The sequence below is a fragment of the Accipiter gentilis genome, chromosome 5 (genome assembly GCF_929443795.1).
Source record: "Accipiter gentilis chromosome 5, bAccGen1.1, whole genome shotgun sequence".
NCBI lineage: Eukaryota > Metazoa > Chordata > Aves > Accipitriformes > Accipitridae > Astur > Astur gentilis.
Window position 1 is genome coordinate 33,565,952 of NC_064884.1, and position 20,036 is coordinate 33,585,987.

The window sequence follows — 20,036 nt, forward strand, 5'->3', positions numbered from 1 at the left end:
TTTCTCATCATAAAAGGCACTTCAAAATGGTAAAGCAGCTCCTCACTGTACATAAAGCAAACACTGGACTCAGCCTCTCCCCCACACCAAGTCCCACCCTCACAATGGCCTCAGTGCCACAGACACACAGCTCCTCCATTGCCCCTGCCCCATCCGAGCCATGCACGGGCACTGTGAGTCTGTCTTCTCCCACAAGTACACTGTCATCAATCGGGTCATTGGTGCCGCATCACCTTGGCACCTCCTGAATTAAAGCAAGGACCTGAAAGTGTCCAAAGGGGAGGGTGGATTTGAAAGTCAGCATGAAGCAACAAGACCACTATACCCAGCAGCAGCTGTCATCTTGTACCCCACCAACACTTTTCAAGATCCTTTAAAGAAGCATTTTGAGGAAAAAAATGCAGTGGTTCCAGAGATTTGCAAAAGTTTCGACAACTGTGAAATAATTTAACGGCTCCCACAGCAACTGCCACAGGTAAAACCAAAATTACTCTTCTACTGGATAAATGAAGAGTCCAAACATTAGCAAGGAAGATAAATTAGCTTGAGTTAATCTACCAAAAGTTAAGTACCAAAGTGCCAAACAACTACCTATATCAGAAGCTCCACCTAAAATGCTAACTGTTCAACGTTTATTTGGGTGTGAGGAAGAAGGACACAAGTAGGATAAGTGCCTCATTCCCCACCTTTGAAGGAAAATGATAGCGTAGCCGCGCAGGCTGTTAGACCCAATGAATAAAAAAACAGAAAGCACATCCTTTGCCCAGTTAGCAGGTTCACTCTTTCAGCACATATTTTAGTCAGAAAGGAAGTGCGGGCATTTGCTGAGATTAATCATAGAAATACTAGTTACTGTAACACAATCTGGCAATAAGGGAGTTTCTAACCCAATGCTACAGACTCATTAGCAATTTAAACAAGGGGAAGAGGAGAGAAGTCTTCCACAGACTACAAAGATATTCAGTAAAAGCCATCAATATTGGAAAAAATAAGGATTAATCCATAATGGTGGTACACTTACTTAGTAGCTTACTATCCCAACTCTGCACTAATTCACATATCACACTAAGAACCAGAAATTCCCTAAATGCAGTAAACCTCCTGAACATTTTATCTAAACAGCTCATTATAAATACTATTAAGATAGGGAGCCTGGAGTTACTGTTGATACTGTAAACTTAAAATATGCATCCATGAACCTGCATAAATGCCGATTATGCATCTGTCTGCACTCAGAAGTGCTGTTCAGCACACCGAGTATTTTTTCAGATACACATTTTGAACTCTTGCCTGTCAGTGTGGCATTCTGGCAAACTGAAATGATGTTGAAAGGCAGCAGTGAGGGGGAATTCCCTAGAAGGTATATAATGTTTTTTTGTGATGACACTTCATTGAAGACAAGCGTTCCTGAAAGGTTAGTTTTACTCTGATTGGTACCAGTCATGTGGGAGAAATCCTTGCTTCTATCCCTCTTCACTCTTCTCTTCTTCAAATCAACTTTGTCCTACATCTTCAACGTTCACACTGCCATCAGTCAAGAGGGCAACTGTACCAGTAATAACTGAAGCTTTGGTTTAAGAGGTAACAGCTGCTCTACATGAAGGAAAGCCATAACAAAAAATTAGGAATACTTCAGAAACCTTGTGTCTGACATACTGGCATTCAATTAAGTTACATTTTCTGTAAAAAAGCATGTGTATCTTCTCAGTTCACAGCAGATTTGAACTCCAATACACAACACAAATGGAGGGGGAAGCCCCAAAAGGTAACTCTTGCTCTTATTTTTGGCTGAATGAACAAGCATAATCAAAGCATTTTTTTCCCCCCATCTGAACTACTGTGCCTGCATGATCTCAAGAGTTTTATGTTAGGAATGGAAAACATGCACTTACGTCAGGAGGCTGACCACTCCACAACAGCTGTAATGACAGAGAGAAGGAAGAAAGTCATGTCTTCTGTTTGCCTGATTTTATTGGTCAGTTAAGTGTCACTGATCCTACCACAATTAGGTAGCTAGATCCAGATTAGGCTGGGGCAAGCCTGAAAGGGGGTCTGCATAGCCAAAGGATGGTATTTCAAGGGTCTTGTTAGTGCCATGAAGCTGTGCAAGAAAACCAAAGCACTGCCATGTTTTGCTCCAGTGAAAGGGATACAAGGTGTTGCAACAGCAGATGATGGGGGGGATGGGGGGGATAAGAAACCGCAAGAAGCAGGCTGACAGGGAGCAGCCCCCAGAAAAGCAAAAATAAGAGGTGTGGGGGTTGTGGGTACAGACACCCATCAGCTGAAACAGTTGGGGGAAGGGAGGATGGACACCCTCCTTTTAAGCACCCTCTCCAGTTCGCATTAACGACGTAGGCAGGACATGAGCCAATTTCTGTTTGAGTATTCAAAAGTCAAAAAATATCACCAAAGTTAGCTTCCAAGCTATTTAATGCAACTTAAATTCAACCTTACATTGGAAGACAGCCTGTGGTTATTTTAGGTTGCATGAATTCTTTGCAGTCTACTGGCAAAAGACCTTGGGGCACAGACATGCATTAAGTAGTAAAATAGCTGTAACAGTTCAAGACATTACAACCTCTCCAACTGTTTACTATTCTCTGGCAGAGATGATCACAGCCCCAACAGTGAATGGAACAGAAACAGGTGAGCATCCCTTAGTGAGACCAGGGAAAAGGTCTGACAGCCTCTGAAACCAGCTCCCACAGCAGCTTGAGCCAAAGGGCTGGATTTTGCAGGGCCAGCTGAACAACACTTGCACACTCTAGTCTACTGACCCTGAGGACAGCACCTCCAGAACAGCAAGAACAAGTCTGACATTACCAGTATTTACTAATTAAACATTTATCTGAGGGTTTACAATTTAAAGGGCAATAGTTGCCCTGTGAATAACTTCACAGTATAAACCCAACCCTAAAATTAGCCTGCTATCCCTCATCCTCACTGCCCATTCACTGTGCATCATCTCATTCACAGTGCTGGGAAATAATGAAACAGATTGGTTTGGTTTTTACTTTATATTTTAAGTTTTGGAGAGAAAGAAGTAGTTAAGTGCAGCAAGAAAAGTTAAAGCCATCATTTGTACAGTGAGTTTGGAAGCAACCTGAAAGGACAAGAGAAAGATGAAGGAAAAGGAGGGAAAAAAGACCATACAATTCAGATGTATGAAAGTTTCAGAGTGTATGAATCAGGGATTTCTCTCAAAGTCCTGGAAGATGACCAGCATAAGTGATAAAAGCCAAACTAGAAAATAGGACCAGTTCTTTCAGAAGTAACCATTTAATATATGAAAAGATTTATTTATTTTTAAATAGAGGCATCTGCTGCACCTCTAAACAAGTTCATCTGCACATATGGATGGCACTGGTCTAAAAAATCCCAAGTGTTCCTCATTGCAAAGCATTCAGTTGTTTGGGGGGACTTATGGGTCAGGGCAAAAGTAGATAAAAGTGAGAATAAAAAGAATAGTTTAAGTGATCAAAAATTATGAAACCAGAATCAAAAAAGGTTCTTTTTCACTTAAAGCTAATCCTAGTTAAGTGAAGAGTCAAAATAAACAGCTAAAATAAAGCTGTTTGCAACACAAAAAGGCTGCTAGTATCTATTGATTGGTATGAGGAACAGAACGTTAGGAAATGACGTTAACGACAGCAAAAGACTCAGAAGTGCCAGGGTTGGGGACACTTGCAGTAGGAACAAGAATCCTCAATAGTACAACCCAATTACTAAGCGGCAATATGTTTTCTCCAATCCTAAAAAAAAATTAACAGCAGTAATGCCATAGCAGCCATGATGATCTAATGTTAGACGTGTAAAAAAAATTATCTCTCATTTCTGTTGGTCAATGTGAAGTGGTTCATACAACAGTGAACATTAGTTTGCACAGTTGATTATCAGTGCACACATTTAGGATCCTGCTCCCAGTATGATACAATCCTTATGCAGTTACATCCTATTTTCTCCCCCGTCGGACACCCATCTCATCAGCAACCAGTCAGTTGAACATGAAATCTCAAAGGCAACACAGAGTGCAAGGCTCCATACCCCTAAGCACATGCCATCCAGTCTTGGTTTCAACTGGGAGAAAAGCCTGGGTCACACCCAGGCTGTTCTAACCAGAGCAGCAGCCTCTTCCACCAACACCAAGTCTACCTTTCTTCATCACTCTTGTTCATTAAGTAAAAGTGCAGAGACAATAAAGGCAAAGTTACCAGATTTGTCCACTCATTTTCAGTCAATGATCCTACAGTTTCTGAATAATCATAATTTATCTGCAGCACTGTGGCTATTTACAGAAACCTTCTCCTGTGCTGTGTGTGTCAAAGCCTTGACCTCATGTGGATCCAGTTAAGTACCTAGAAAGGAGGGACACTAAGTGTCTGCTTCTCAATAGAATGGCTTACACAAATTGCCCAGTATCACACAGGACACCAACTGCATCTATAGCATGGTATGAGTGGCTGGATAAAAGTCAAGGACACAGTGTTTTATCTATATGGTCTAGATCTGATCTACCCTCACCACTGGAGCTATCAGGGGACTGTGCCCATAGCCTTGCACACACACCACTAGAGGGTGGTAACACTTTACAAACACAGCAAGGGCCCCTCAAGTTGCTGGTAGAGCGTGGAAGAGCCTTCCGAGACATAGATTCAGTTCTCAGGTCTGCAGAACAGCAGTCTAACTTCTGCCCTTAAGTACCCACTTCCCTCTGGCTCCTGTTCTTAGAAATTTAGTCCTCAGCTTTTACTCACAGCTTGGTTCCTGCAAAACCCTACCTCCTCTGCTCCTACCTCTTTCCTACATGTCCTTTCTCCTCAGCTGGGGACCAGAGGAAGGACCACTGCAAGCAGAGAAAACAGTGACGTTCAGCTTCTGAGGACTGTGACCAGGGCTCCCTGCCAAGAAGAACAAGAGCCCAGCTGCTCCTAGTTCCCTATAGAGGAAGCTTGTTCACATAAGACAATTTTTGAGCTTATTACCAAACTTTAACATGTTTGGGCACATGACAAGCACAAGTGAAAGAGGAGGGAAGATGCTTGATTAAATTGAGAACACTTTCATAAACTGGACACAGGCATCCCTGACACAAAGCAAGTCTGCTCCCTCCTAAATTCCCAAGATCAGACATACTAGTGTTTCAACTAAGATGTTAAAAGTCCTCATGCAATGCAGAAAAAACCACTTTTTTCCTCCTGATTTTAGTCTCAACATCAGAAGTAACTAACTCTTACCTAAAAGCCTTTCCAAGATACTCCAGCTGAGGCAGGCACCTACTGCAAATCTCTTCAGCTCAGATAATTTCAATTTGGACAAGTTTAACATTTTTAAAGTGTGTTTTCCAGTTGTTAAATCAAGGGTGATGCTAAGAATGCTTATGGGGCTCTGCATGGAAGAATACACACCTTGCTGTGAAGCAGAAGAGCTTACCTAGGAATCATCAGTGCCTGGCAATAAAGAGGATGTAACAAAGCTGTGGGGAAAGGTTATTAAGCTAGATGAGAAAGATGGACAGACACACACACAATGATAGTGTCTACACAGGCAGGTATAGCTGGACCTTAGCTTACTCAGCCAGTGTGCACAAGCTGCATGGTCAAGAAACTATAGCTGCATTAGTGCAGCTTTCAGACCAAGAGAATAAACACTGTTGGCAGAACATTTACATTCAGGTGCCATAGTTTATTAACACAGCAATCAAGATTTGCAGACCAAAGCTTACCCACATCCACCTGGCTCAGAGAAGAAAGAGCTAGCTAAAGCCTGTCTGCACCTACCAATTCACCCTATGTTGATTAGTAGGTAAGTGGGCAAATAGCCTGAAGCTTGTATTAGGAAGAACACATCTTACTCCAAGGAAATCCCAAAGAGGAGACCTGTTGGAGATTCGTGTCTGAACCCAGGGAACAGGGAACACTCTCAAGGTCCTAGGTCTAAAGTGTAACTTCACAGCATCCCAGGTCCACATCAGTATGCAACTTAGGTGTGTGCTGCCCCCAACTAGAGACACACTGAGAAAAAGCACAGGATTACATGTTAAAAAAGGATACCACGATGCTCCTTGGACAATTGGAAGAGCATGCCCATCCCACCATCTAGCCAGCCTTCACTGAAACAATGATGTGGTTAGGAATTCTTCCTTCTCCCTCCTCCCCTTATCCCAGCACAAGCAAACACACTCTTCTAACATATCCACTTTGAAATAAAGAGACAGATTAGCAGAAATAACCTTATTTAAATTAAGTCAGTAAAGGCTGCAAGGACAATACTGACTGGGTGGAGGATATGACAGTGACTAGGTAGTTCCCTTTGGATTTTCCAGGCTAGTACTTTTTGTATAAGACATACCTTTAATATATCAGGATGTCCATACACATCACTTTAAACAGCTGATCAACAAGTCACTCGTGAAAACATGAGTCCTGCAAGCTGAGGCTTCAAAGAGCAGGGAGCTCACTCTTGACCACCAATGAGCAAGGAAAAAAAGAGGAGACTGAAGCTCCTTCTTTAGCTTTAGATCAACAGCTCATTCACTATTTCTGGTGAATAACTACATAGATTTCACAGTATTGTCAACTGCAAATATTTGGAAAAAAGCACATAGGGCTGCAAAACCATACTGTCACAAGGTGACAATAACCTGTTGATCTAACACACTCGTCTACATGAACAAACTAGGGTATGCTCTCCAATAGACAGCAATAGGGAGTCAAAGGGAAAATGAGACTAGGGGTCTGAAGGGCTTTTACTCACATTTCATATAAGCCATTTGCAAGCATTCTGGTGAAAAACACAGTTCTTTTTTATAGGCTTGGTAAGATGTTATAAAGTTAGCCCTAGTTGAAAAAACACTAGCCCATGGTGCATCTGAAGCAAATTGTTTCCTTGGCCAAAATGCAAAAAACAGGAGAGGGATCCTGTGAGAATGTCTCCTTAATGGCTGGTTGTAAATATTCAGAATCACTTACTCCTTTCTGAAGGCTATGAAAGGGGGTAAAGTTAGCCAAAAGACTCACAGAGGAAGAGGCACACAGCTGAAGTATAAGGGCAGCCTCTAAGTAGCTTGGCCTTCTCCATACCCACCACCATCTCCATTATCATTTCCTGTTATACAAGTAACAGACCAGTTTGAGCAATATGTCCCTTACAGGCAAGGGAGGGACCCAAAGTTTGGATTTAACCAGCCTCCACAATGACAACTTTAAAGATTTTTAAATTTTAAAGGGATGCAGTCAAACAACAGGGACATGCTTCCTCTGTGAGTTATATTATCTGACAACATAACTTGTCATCTGGTACTCTTACAAGCTGCCTGGAAAGCATATAATCAAAGGTCACAGGTTTGGGGGTTTGGTTTTGGGTGGTGGGAGGGAGGAAGGAATTCAGGACAGAATGGTGTCAAGCAGGACAATCCTTGTATAAGGATATTACCCTAGGCAAACTGGGACAGTAACCCTGTATGTTACTGTTACTTATCAATACCAAGAACAGCTCAAACTTCCTTATTTAGAAACAATTATAAAGAAAAAACATAGTGCAAAACATATTTAAAACAACTTCTGGGAATCACTTAAGTATACGGGCATCTTAATGTCCATGTATGTGCCAGGAGTTAGGCACAGCTGTAGCTTCAGAATTCAAATAGAAATGAAAAATACACTAACAGGGCAATGACTATACAGGACACAAAACACTTAAAATTCTAGTTATGAACCTCATTAAAGAAATTAACAACAACTGATATTTTCAATAAGCAGGGGAGGAGCACCCACTCAAGCCAAGTTCTTCCATCTCATTACCCAAGCTGGCTCTTTCTCTTCCCTCAGTCACTGTAAACCGTTCTTGTTTGTTTCAAGCTGGCACTGCCACAGATCGGCCTCTTCTCTTGGCTCTCAAGTGACTGTAGAGCAGATGAAGTGGACAGATGCTATTCCAATTACAAGTTCCATTCAAAGAGTCAGCCCCTCTAAAGCAGTATACGCAGCCTGAATTTTTATTATAAAATAGCACACAAGTCCACCAAAATAGCAACAGTACAATCCCAGCACTTCAGTGATACAGAAAGAAGCAACTCTGTTGTGCCCTTACTTCAGTTGGGGTACCTCTGTCAGCATGGAGGCATCAGGGTTATGGGCAGAGATAAGATCATCATCCTTCAATGCAATTCCTGTGAAAGCTCCGTTTATGGGCAAGCCTTTGTGAAAGAGGATAGGGAAAGGACCTCCACAGCCAGAGCACTGGTCCCCACCCAGCTTCCCTGAATATCTTCACCCCCTGCCCCCAGAACACAAGCCTGCCTGCATTGACACTCAACACAGAGGCAGCTGCTGTCTTTGCAGATGCCACTGCAGTTTTGCCTTTCCTTCAATTAGAAGGCAGAAAGACAATGGCAACACACCATGATTTCCTCTGGACAAACTCCTTACAGCTACAGGCTGCCCAAACACTGAATTTAAGTCAGCTGCTTAGGTCCTACATCAGAACATGGTTAGCACATATGACATACTACCCCATTTAAGGGGTGGGGGAAAGTTACACAGCCAACTGTGTCAAAAGTCAGCTGAAAGAAGGGAAAGGGAAAGTTAAAGCACAGTAAGACAGGTACAAGTACTGCCAAACCATTCACTTAAGTGAAGTTACTCAGGGAAAGGGAGGCAGGGCCAATTTCAGAGGACAACTCAATATAGAGGCTATGCAACTAAAGGTTTTTGGAATTGGAGCAATAGAAAATCTGGACCACTCTCCTGCTACTGTCTTCTGCTGCACCACAGACAGATACCACACATCTTATCTAACCTGCCTTAGTGCCACTGGTTATGCCAACACAAGGCTTGGAATAAAACATGGTACCACTTCACATCCAACAAAAGAGCAAGTAGTTGAAGAACCGTTCACATATTTACTTGAAGCTAGCACTATATAACATTAGTAGCTTGTAACAGACAAAGCATCAAAACTTCCATGGGCTGTTTCAGTGTAGATTCTGGCCTACCTACACCCAAGAGTGATGGCAACAGGATCTTTAAATGGAGGTCAAGGCTCTCTTTAATCAGTAAATGCTAACCAGCGATTAAAATTCACTGTATACTTCTGCATCAATGTGACCATGACTGTCAGACACCTTTGTTTTTATATAGACCATGTGATAATGCCATGGTGACCTCAGTCAAATGCTCTAAAACTGTCTCTGCAGAAGAGGAAACCTTGGTCCTCTCTTTCCACAGTTACCTGTTCTGCTTGCTAGCAGGGCCACAAAGCTGCTATTGAAAGAATAACGTGTTACGAGAGCTAAACTGGAGTTTTATTGCACTTCAAACCCTGCCAACTCAGTTGAGGCTGGGCTTGCTTAGCAGACACACTGCCTACTGTTGGTCACCAACACACCTGTCAAGTTTTCTCGGCTGGAAGGAAGACTTTCTGTGCTCTTTCAGGAGGCTGTGCCATTTTACTTAGACACCCTCAGAGCCAGCATGGGCTGGCTGCCACATTTCACTGGCTGCACTCTCCCATCAGCAGCAGGGAGGTAACTGTATGTACAGATGCAGGCTTCAACTCCATAAACAGCACTGGAGGCCTGTGCAGGCACCTTAACCAATAAAGATAAATAACAGATCCTTTTACTTTTCTTCTCCCCACTTCTGTTCAAGAATTTTTTTCCTCTCAGCTTTTTTCTTTTTAATTATGAGAGCTAAGGAAGTAATTTGAAAAGAATCAACAGGAGTAACTTTTCCTCTTATAAGCTGCTAAATGGGCTTTTGTAAAAAGTAAAAAAATGCACACACACACTACTCAGGTTTGGTTTTTTAGCAAATTAATTTCTTGGTACCCTGTGTTTTAACAAGGTTTCAAAAGAGGCTGTTATGTAGGTGACTGAAAATACTTATCCTGGGCTCTGGACTTGCTATTTTTAGTTCGGTATTTATCTGTTGCTTGAATGGGTGACTGAAACACTAGTCAGGGGTCACACACTTGCAGTGCTGACTCTGGTCTGTCCATACACAGTAGTTCTTCTATGAGCAGCTGTTTAGGAAGCACTTGCTCAGATGTCCTGCCATAAAGCATCCAACAGTGAGAAACCAAATTAGGCTCTGACTTGGAACAGAACAGCTTCTAGGCATCTCATGCTGGCCAAAACACACAGTTTGGCAAGCCTTGCTTGGTTCATGGCCCCATCATTCATTTTAATACTTCCACTGGTTCATTTGGGAAATGGAAGTTGAGAGTCAAATACAGCTTGTTATTTACTCTTATTTTACCATATGGGTATTTAATAACTTCAGAAAAATTGTAACTGCCCTTAAAAATCAGACGGCTTTAACTATGACACTGATGAAGCTGCCCAGTACAACAGAAACATGGCCACTTCTCCTGAATAGGCAGGATACCTCTTTGTGCTTTCCTCTCCTGGCTGGGAAATCCTTGCCTAGTCTACCAGGAAAAGTCATCATGATGCCAGTGCAGACACAGCTGCGAAGTTAGGAAAAGGCATCTTTTCTTAACCTTTCCCTACAGAAAAAATAGTACAAGCCAGTAAGAAATATACAAGGAAAGCTCCATTTCTCTACCACTTGAATATTTAATAAATGTCTCATCTGAGAAGTTTGTATCCATAGAAGATAGAGCAAACAAGTAAGTGCTGGAAGGTGAAAGCTGAACATCAAGTTCAGACTAAATTCTCTGCCATTAGTATGGGCATATTAATTCCTTTCAAAATGGTGATTTTCAATGGAAGCATTCAGTTCTCTTTCTTGCATTGAGGTGGTGTCTTCCCAGCTGGTTTGTTAACCAGCATTTCTGTCTTGCAGCATCACACCTCCTTCACACTTGCAAAAGCACCATTTCACTACCTGACATATGGGTTCACAGGTCCTGTATACCATCTCATCCCATTTTAGTTAACATTTAATTGTCAGTAAGTTTTAGCCCATTCTTTTCCAAAACTCTTATTATATCCAAATGTAGCACATTTGAAAATAATTTAGGCTTTAGCCTTCATTTTAGAATACCTCCATTTAAAAGTTCTGAGAAGTCTGGCAAAAGTGTCTTCCCAGTCATTTAGTTTCAAGTATACACATTCACTCTTTCCTGAGAGTCTCTGAAAAAACATGTTGTAAGGCAGCACTATAGTTCCACATTAAGAGCACATCCTTGCAACCAGAGCACTGGATGCAAGAGAAGAGTTCATTGCAAAGAAGTCCAAAGCTTCTGGCAAACCCTTCCAAGTCCCAACTCCTCCCGCATTCTTCTACCCATTTCACTGTGAAGCCCCCTACATCCCTACGGGCACATTTACCTATCCCAAGAGAGGCGAACTTTTGCTCACTACCAAAGGATTGCACTCTAAACAACCAGCCAGCCTTATAAATGGTGTTGCCATCTTGAAAATGCAAACTGAGAAAGTATCATTTGACAGAGTCTGCAGATGATCTGCAACTGTTTTAAGAGCAGATACCAGCCTAACTGCCTTCCAAGGTAGCCTACGGTATCAGGACCTCCCACTTCTCCCAGGATCCTTAAACAGTGCACTTTTCCAACTGAATTCTCACTTTGCTGTGGTCAGCCTAAAATTTGTTCTCCTTCTCCTGCATCAACTTCAAGATTTATCTTTCTTAAGCAGATGCCATAAATACATGTTAAAATATTTTCTTCCATTTTTCAGAGACACAAACATGCAAAGTCAGGACTTGTCAGCAATCTCTAATCATCTGCATTGTTGAAATGGTCACAGGCTGAAGAAAAATGTGTGCTTCTCTTCCCAGTGGCATTCCAGTAGAATTAAGAGTTATGAATTATATGGGGGTTTTTTTAAATGAATAAAAGTTTTGTGGCTTCATAACCATAGCCTGAAGAGTCATTTAAGGCATACTGAAGAAAAAAAAAGTATAACAGAAAGCAAGATATTTGGGTTTTTTTACTTTGATACCAAGTCAAAACAACAGAGTCATTCTGAAGCATCTAATTTACTAACAACTTTACTTTTTAAATGCTAAGGAGCCCATCATCTTCCAGGACATGCTATCTTGCCAGCAGCAAACATGTGGCAGACCTTTTCACATTGGATAATGAAAATAATATGGTGGGCTACCTGATCATGACAGTGTTAGCAAGCCCAAAACAGAATGGGGCCAAAGTGCTGAGGTGTCCCTCTGCTCCTCATACACAAACAGGCAATATTTTCCAGCACAACTGTAAAAATTCTACATGCTTATGGAACAGCTGCTAGCCCTCACAAATCACTGTAGCTGAAAGATGATGCAGGCAAACAGAGCAAGTCCAGGACTGATGAGGGCCCTCACATGAGATGAACTTACGCACTGGCAATATCAAGAACAGAGAAATTGCAATTGGGCTGAACTGAAGGGAAAGAACCCCAACAGGCTGCTGAAGGATGAACATTAATTTTTTTCCCCCTTTCTTAGCAGCACAACTCCTATGTCCGTGCTAAAGAAAACAGCTGCTTAAACTGTTTCCTGTGACTGAAATACAGCTCTGGGAAAGGACTATTTTTTAAAAGCTATATCAAGCCTAGCCTTTCATTACTAGGTTGGAGCCCCAGCAGAAGGGCTACAATCCTCACATTTTCCAGTTAACAGAAGAGTGATAGACTCCTCTTAAGTATGTTAATTGACAGTAGGCAAAAAAAAAGGTGGGGAGGGGAAGAAGATTTTAAGGGGAGTATAATTTTCTCAAGTATCCCTTAAATGCCAGAAGGAGCCACCTTCAATTACCAGGAAAACCAAAGCTTTGCAGAAAGAACTTGCATGCATAGTCAAGATCTCATTTCTTAAATAGTTTCCTGGTTCTGTAGGACAGCACACACCAGGACTACCTGGGATCTAAAGCACTTCGATGTAAATCAGAAATCCTCTGCAACTCTTGAAGTCCAGAACACAACCAGAGCAACACTTCCGGTTAGCATTGAGTTTCCAGAGGCCAAAACAAGGTGTTAAGCAGAGGCTTTGTCTACAGCCAGCTAGACACAGCTTTTCAGACAGAACCCAAATGGGTACAGCAGTCTTTCAGTTTTCTCCTGAAGTTATTTACCTACTATGCAAAGCATTTCCAGCAGTTTAGGTATATTAAAAATAAAGCCAAACAGTAGCTTCATTCAGATTGATGTTCTACTGAACTGCAATACTATTTCATGTTACACCATCCAACAGCACACTATATACACAATATATACATATATATACACACTAACCCTTCAGAAGCATGTTAATAGACCACAAATATGCACCTACATACGCATATGTATGAACAGTTACCTGTTGTTACAGAAAGTTACCAGAAAAAGAATCTGTACACAGATTTCTGCAATGAAAGTATAGGTAGCAAGGCCTTGAAGAAGCACGGCTTGCCGTAGCACAGCAGAGCATATTAACAAGCCATCTGTTCATTATAACAAGCTCAACAGGATTCAGCTTCTAGCTGCAGAGATGCTACCTACAGCATGTCCCTTGATCAAGCAGACAGTTGTTGGATATTGCCAAAGTCTTGCCACATCCCTTTCAGAGAACATGTTATATGTTTCTGCCACCAGCACAGTCTGGATTTAAAAACTGCTTTCCCAGGGGGCTGTGCCTTTGAGCAGAATTAGTCACACTAACAGGCAGCCCAGAGTCAGGTTCCTCCAGCTAGAAATATGCAGACATAACCAATGCTATTTGCTTAGAGCTCTCAATTTCTGCTCTCACCTTGGAGAAAGACACACTGTATTTCCAGGAACACAAACACTGAAGAACATGAATCTGTTCTCAAAAGAGATACTGGTTCTCAAAAGAGACAAAACCAACATTTCTCTCTAGTCCTCTGCAAGCAAGATGACTAGTCTTTCAGTCTGTTCCCCCTCACTATGTCTCTCCCTTCAAACAGGGAAATTATGAAACAGCTGTTGCTTTTGCCAGCTTTGTGAGAGCCAAAGAACAGCAGTCAGCAGGGGAACAAGACTGTAATATACTCCGGGTCCCATCTGTTGAGAATGGGTGACAGAAGACAGAGGGCAAGGAGACAAATAGAGACTCCAATGTACAGTTGAACAGCTCCTTTCTCACCACCTATCTTAGGTTCTTTTGCTCAATATCCAGCAACTGCAGCAAAGGAAAGGACAAAACTCTTCAAGTTAAATGTACAATATCAATCAATTTAGTATCTTGATAGTGTTCACAAGCAAGTCATTTAATTAATACACTGTGCAGCCAGTATTTTGGCTTAGTTGTTACTCTGCCATGTGGCAAACTAGACAAAGCAGATGGTCAATAAGCTCTGTTAAACTGTCAGGGCCAGCTATTATGAAAAGACACAAAACAGCTCTCTGCTAGTTCCAAAATTAAGCTAAGTCTCAGCAGACTCAGTTCAGTTCCTCCTCCTAGACAGGATGGCATAAAAAAAAAAAATCAAGGTTAAACTAATAACTTTCCCAAGGCTCCAATCCTGAAGTTTAGGGCATATCAGGCCCCATACTAAGAGATGTTCAACTTCATTAGAAGGCACAAAAATGTGAGAATAGCCAGTATCATCTGCACTACACTAAGAAACCACTGACTTGGGAAATCAGCTGGTTTGCAACTTAAAAAAATAATAAAAAAGTGTAGCATTTAAGTCAGGAGAGCTAGGATTGAAGTCCAATATTAACTCCTCAGCTTTTGAAGTCCAAACAGGGAAACCAGCACAGCTTAAGTCTTACTTAAAAGGATCAATCTGTAAGAAGTCAAATTTCAAAATACTTTCTGCTCTTCACCAAAACAGTTGTTTCACACTTAAACTCTGAAACAACCTCAGACACTTTACCTCACATGTACCTCCAGATAGTACTTTGATCCTCACAACAAAAGACAGACGCTCTGAACAAATAACCAAGCAGAGTTGAAGTCTAGTTCAGTAAACAGCATAAGTTTTGCCATGTTAGACAAGGTTTCTGGCAGGGCACACATCTACACCTTGTTTTGTTCTGCTAAAGTCCACCTCTTCCTGCTACGGTGGCCCCTCTGTCTACTCACCAAGAGACATTCATGTAGGGGCCTTGTTCTGAGGCATCTCTGGAGACAAGTGTTCATCTTGACATCAAGATGCCTCTGCCTCCCATACAACCTCCCATGACAATAGGCTTTGCTTCAAGGCCTTCAGGTGGTACAGTTTAACTTCTGTGTTTCCCCTGAGGAAAAGCACACCATGCAGTTTTAGAGCAGTGCACTGTTATGACAGCCCTAATCCCAGCTGCAGCAAGCTCATCCGGCAAAACATGACACACATGCAGCCCTAGGCCTCCACAGAGCTCTTCTGAAATGAAGCATCAAATAAAGAGACTGGTATTTCTATGGTGCCCAAGCAAAGTATGTTGCAGTTTACCTCAAGAAGATGGGAAGTTCTACTTTCCCAAACAAAAGCAGCTGAGCCTCTACACCAGGAGACCAAGAACAACTAACTTTTATTAGTCTCTAGTACAACAGACCAACATCTTAAACAGAGCCAACCAAATAATGAACATGTTTCCTTAGCACAAAGTAAAAGTGAAATTTTATCATATTTTAAGGAAAACTTTGACTACTCGAAGGCTCATGCATCCACATCCACAGGCTTCAGTCGCACCTACATAGGGTATCATATTAACTATGACAATGCAAGCATGTTTTGTTTCCAGGGCCATAAGGAACCCAGGCAATGCCTACATGTACTGCTCCCCATCCCTATAATGGCTAAGCACAAGACGTAGTGCTAAAGCAAAAGGCACATCTACCTAAAGCAGCTAAAGTTTGCTTAGGATTTAAAACGTTTGGGCCCAGTTCTCTATAAACCCCATGAGGAGAGGCTAGAAGCTTAAACATATCTTTCAGGCCACAGAACACATGAAATAGTGTCACAAAAATACTGTAGCTAGAAGTTGGTTTGATGATGCCATTTCTTACTGCATTTTATCATTTATATTTACAGTAATTGAAGTCTCCCTTAACAGACAAACTGCAAACTTTACTAGGGTGTCTTGAGAAGACATCCAGTGAGCTGATGCCCCTGTCTCTACAAACTCATGAAAGGCAAGTTCTTGAAGTGTCCTTCTAGAAAACCACCTTTGTGTTCATATGCAAAATATTATCAGTTAAACATTCTGCCACCCAGAGCCTTTTCAGGGTCCAAGATGACCCTCATTTTTAGCACGCTACTTTGAGGCCAGCCACCTCAGATGACAGCTTTAGACTACAAAGAGCTTTTGGATGGATCCTACACCAGCTCACTTGGGTGCATTACAGGCACCATCACTAGACACCTCAGTACCACATTTTTCAGGCAGTACTATCTCTCATGTGTGTTTGCAACTAAACGCCTATCACAGCAGGGCTCTAATCTTAGTTGCTTGGTCTTGCAAAAGCTCCTGCAACAGCTGCCAAAGTAACTTTAATCATAAGTTCGCTGGCATCATTCAGAAGCTGTTGGCAAGTGTAATTAAGGAGTCAAGAGATCAACTTTGTCTAAATTAACTCATGATTTGTGTAATATGGGCTCAAAATTTCTGTATCTTGAACTCAGACAATACAATATATTTACAGCAAGGAGCCACACCAGCTTGAGAAAGCATCAGGTGAGGCTGTAACAGCATGGGTTTCCTCCTTTTAGACAACACTAGCTGGTTTCTATCCTCTGGCAGACTTCCAAGAAAGCATTCAAAGAATTCACCTGGATTCACACTTCAGCTACTCATTCTTCTGAGTTTTACTTTCCTTCCACTCTTGCATCTTGGAAACACTTGGAGGTTAGCCTTCTCCTTTCTTCATCTTCCCTGCTTTCAAACACATAGATCACATGACAACCAAAATTCACACACATGAAGCTGCTTAGTATGTAAACAGCCATACCTAACTCAAGAGGAGCCATCTTCCAGAATGAGACCTTCATCTGATAAAAATCATTTGTGTTGGGCAACATCTTAAAGCAAGGCTACCAAGGCCGAGGACTCACAAGTTGGGATTTCTCTCACCTGGCTATGTCTACCATCCATCTACAGTAAACAACAGGAGACTATAAAGGGAGCATCAAGCAATTACAGCATAAAGGTCTGTCTCACAGCAGATGAATTTTACTAATGGTATCTCTCATATACCTGCATGGAAGACCTGTATGCTCCTGTTATGGGAGCAGCTCAAGTTCACTGCTGCTATTTTTGATTCTGAAGGCAACATACAGCATTATCCTAACCTACAGCTGGAGCCAGTGCCCTTCTTCAGATCTTGATAAAAGTTAACCAGTGTACCTTGGTAAAGGTTGAGTCAGGACATGAGACTAAGGACAGACTGTCTTAAAGTCTGGCTGATTGCGTTACTCATACTGCTTTGCCAAAAGAGGCATGTTACAAATCACAATTAAAGTAATTTTGTTTTTCCATCTGTTATACTGTATTTTAAGACTAAACTTTTTACTACCAGATCAAATGAAACCCATCAAAAGTTCTACAGATGGGCACTACCAGCTGGCTACTTTGACCACCCAACAAATGTTAATTTCAGTGCCAAAAAGAGCCAAACAAACCCTAGCCTGCCTCAAGTTAAACATTCAACTTGTATAGATTTTAATTAATTTACTCAATATAGTGCAGTAATCTTTTCTGTAGAAAATTATTTTCTACTTCCAGATACCAAAAAAAGGAAGTAATACAGTCTGAACATCCTTTCTGCTCCAGTTCTTAAACATAATTTAGCGTTTTCTCATTAGTAGGCCTTAGTCAAAGAGCTGACTATTTTGCATTCTTCTCACATTATTCCACCTTTGAAATCAAAGATAGGATTGGAAATGCAGGAGAAGAAAATTTCAAACAGTTAAACATTACAACTTAAAATAAAATGGCATATGTAAAGGACAGCAGCATTCTCACTGACATGCTGTACTTAGCATATACATTCAAATTCAGAGTCTTTGGGTGGCAGTGAAGTATGTATAAGAAACATAACATCATTATCCCATAGGACATAGATAAGGAACTAACTCCAAGGAATCCAAAATAAAGTCCTTCAGTGGAGCTCCTTCTCAGATGACCCAGGTCTTACAAAACACCTGCATATAAACCAAATACCTTTAGCACCCTATTTCCATTCTAGGGACAAAGTGATAGCCATAAGTAAATCACACACTTTCTGCAAACAGAAACCCCATTGAGTCTGACCTCACAGCCACAGTAAAGAACCAATGCCATTAGAAGGCATCCAGAAGCACTCCTGTGCATTTTTAAAGTACCAGTTGTGTGCTAGTCTATATTTAATACAGATCAGCCAGTTCAAGGGAACTTTGAATTCGAAGTATAATATTGTGTTAAACAAACAAGTTATTTTTAAACTGGCTACTTTTCATAGAAACATCCAAAGCCTAAGATTTGAGGCCCTTGTAGAGAACAGCCTGGACACAAACATGTTCATGAGGAAGACTCCTATAATCTTTGCTCCTCCAGATTCTCACAGGCCTGTTTCTATTTCCATCTACATATTTTCTCAAATGGGAGATATTCCAGGAACACCAGAGACGATAATCAAGTCCTCAGACATGAAACTGCATGAACATGCACGCAGAAGCAGGTGGAAGGAAGGGAATAAGATCAAAGTCAGGCACTCCCTTTCCCTCCCTGGGAAAAAAAGATAAGAGAGGAAGCTCCATGCTGCTTCTGTCTCATTTCTGTTGTTTCCCACTTTAAAAGATTTCAGTCATCAAAATAGTTTTCAGCACAAACTACATCCAACACATCCCAAAACAGCTGACTTCCACAAGACTTCTCGTAGATGGAACAAGTGTTCCCAGGGTAACACACAGGGCCACCGGGGTCTGGGGGGATATTTTCAAGTAGCTTGTTTTGTTCTTTTGTTACATTACACAGTGGCACACAAAAGAGCAATGACTCCCTCTGCTAATGAAATGGCACATCAACAAAGTAGATTCAGGGGATGACTAGTAGCTTGAAAATAAGTTTTACATCAGAGTCTGACTTGTTACTAAGAGGTAATTTTCTTTAAGACAACATCCACTTTAAAGTGAACATTGTCTCCCATAAACTAAAAAACATATGGCACTATGATCTGCTATGAGTAGCAGATTTATGTCTGGTCTGTCAGAGACCAACATAGGAGCTACTCGAGAGAGGTCTATGTAACACATCTGTTGTTGAATTCCTCATGCCTGTTCTTACACAGAGCAGAAACAATGACATGGGTTAGGGAGCACCAGAGCTAAGGAAGCATGGGTTTCCTGTAATTCGTGTCTTGATTCTCAGGTGCCCAAAATAAAGCTCTTCCCTTATTAAGAATATACAGGAAGCTATACTAGCTTACCTGTGTGGATTCACTACCATCTAATAAAGGATGAAGATCTTCCCTTCAGTGAAGATACTCAGGGGGTCTCTAAGTTTTGTGAAAATAGGCAGCTAAATTCTACAGTTATCATGCTATGATATCATTATCCCTCTGGCCAATTTTAAGCTAGTATTGTAAGAGTTAGCATGGCAGAAGACACACACAGATTTTCTGCCACTTTTAGCTTGCCATTTTAGCTTAATAATGGAAACAAATACACTTGGTGCCTTTAAAATACAACCAACCCTGTTCTAGTGGGAGTCCAAACTGGTATTGGCCAGAGAAGCAGCTTTCATGATTTGTATTTGAATGGGTTCAACAAGCTGTTCTGAGCTTGGAAAAAGTGTTTATGCCCATAAAAATAACCTGCTCAGCTTTAAAGTACCTTGTAGCACCAGCTCAGAAGACTTACTGCAGTAGAAGAGGACCCTTTTAAAATTGGTAGCTGTAAATCACTGCTCAGGTAGCCCCAAAACCTCTTTTTATACCAAATTAAAAGCCTGAGCTTTAGAGGACTCCCCATGCAACATCACAACTGCACACAATCATTCTTTGTCCAACCTATATTATCAGATTTCTTTAAAACTCCCTTTTTAGGCATTCTAAAACATGTTAGCATACCACATTAGCCACAAGCTGCAAGAGATGCACATTTCTTTAATATTTTCTCTTATCAATGAGCAAGGAAACAAAACAAGGAAGGAGTCAGCA

General features: G+C 41.4%; 1 protein-coding gene across 1 annotated transcript in view; it reads right to left on the reverse strand.

The window, feature by feature from the left end:
- PPP1R14C (protein phosphatase 1 regulatory inhibitor subunit 14C) overlaps positions 1-20,036 on the reverse strand; it is a 53,390-nt gene that overhangs the window by 13,317 nt on the left and 20,037 nt on the right. The gene's annotated exons all lie outside the window — the stretch shown is intronic.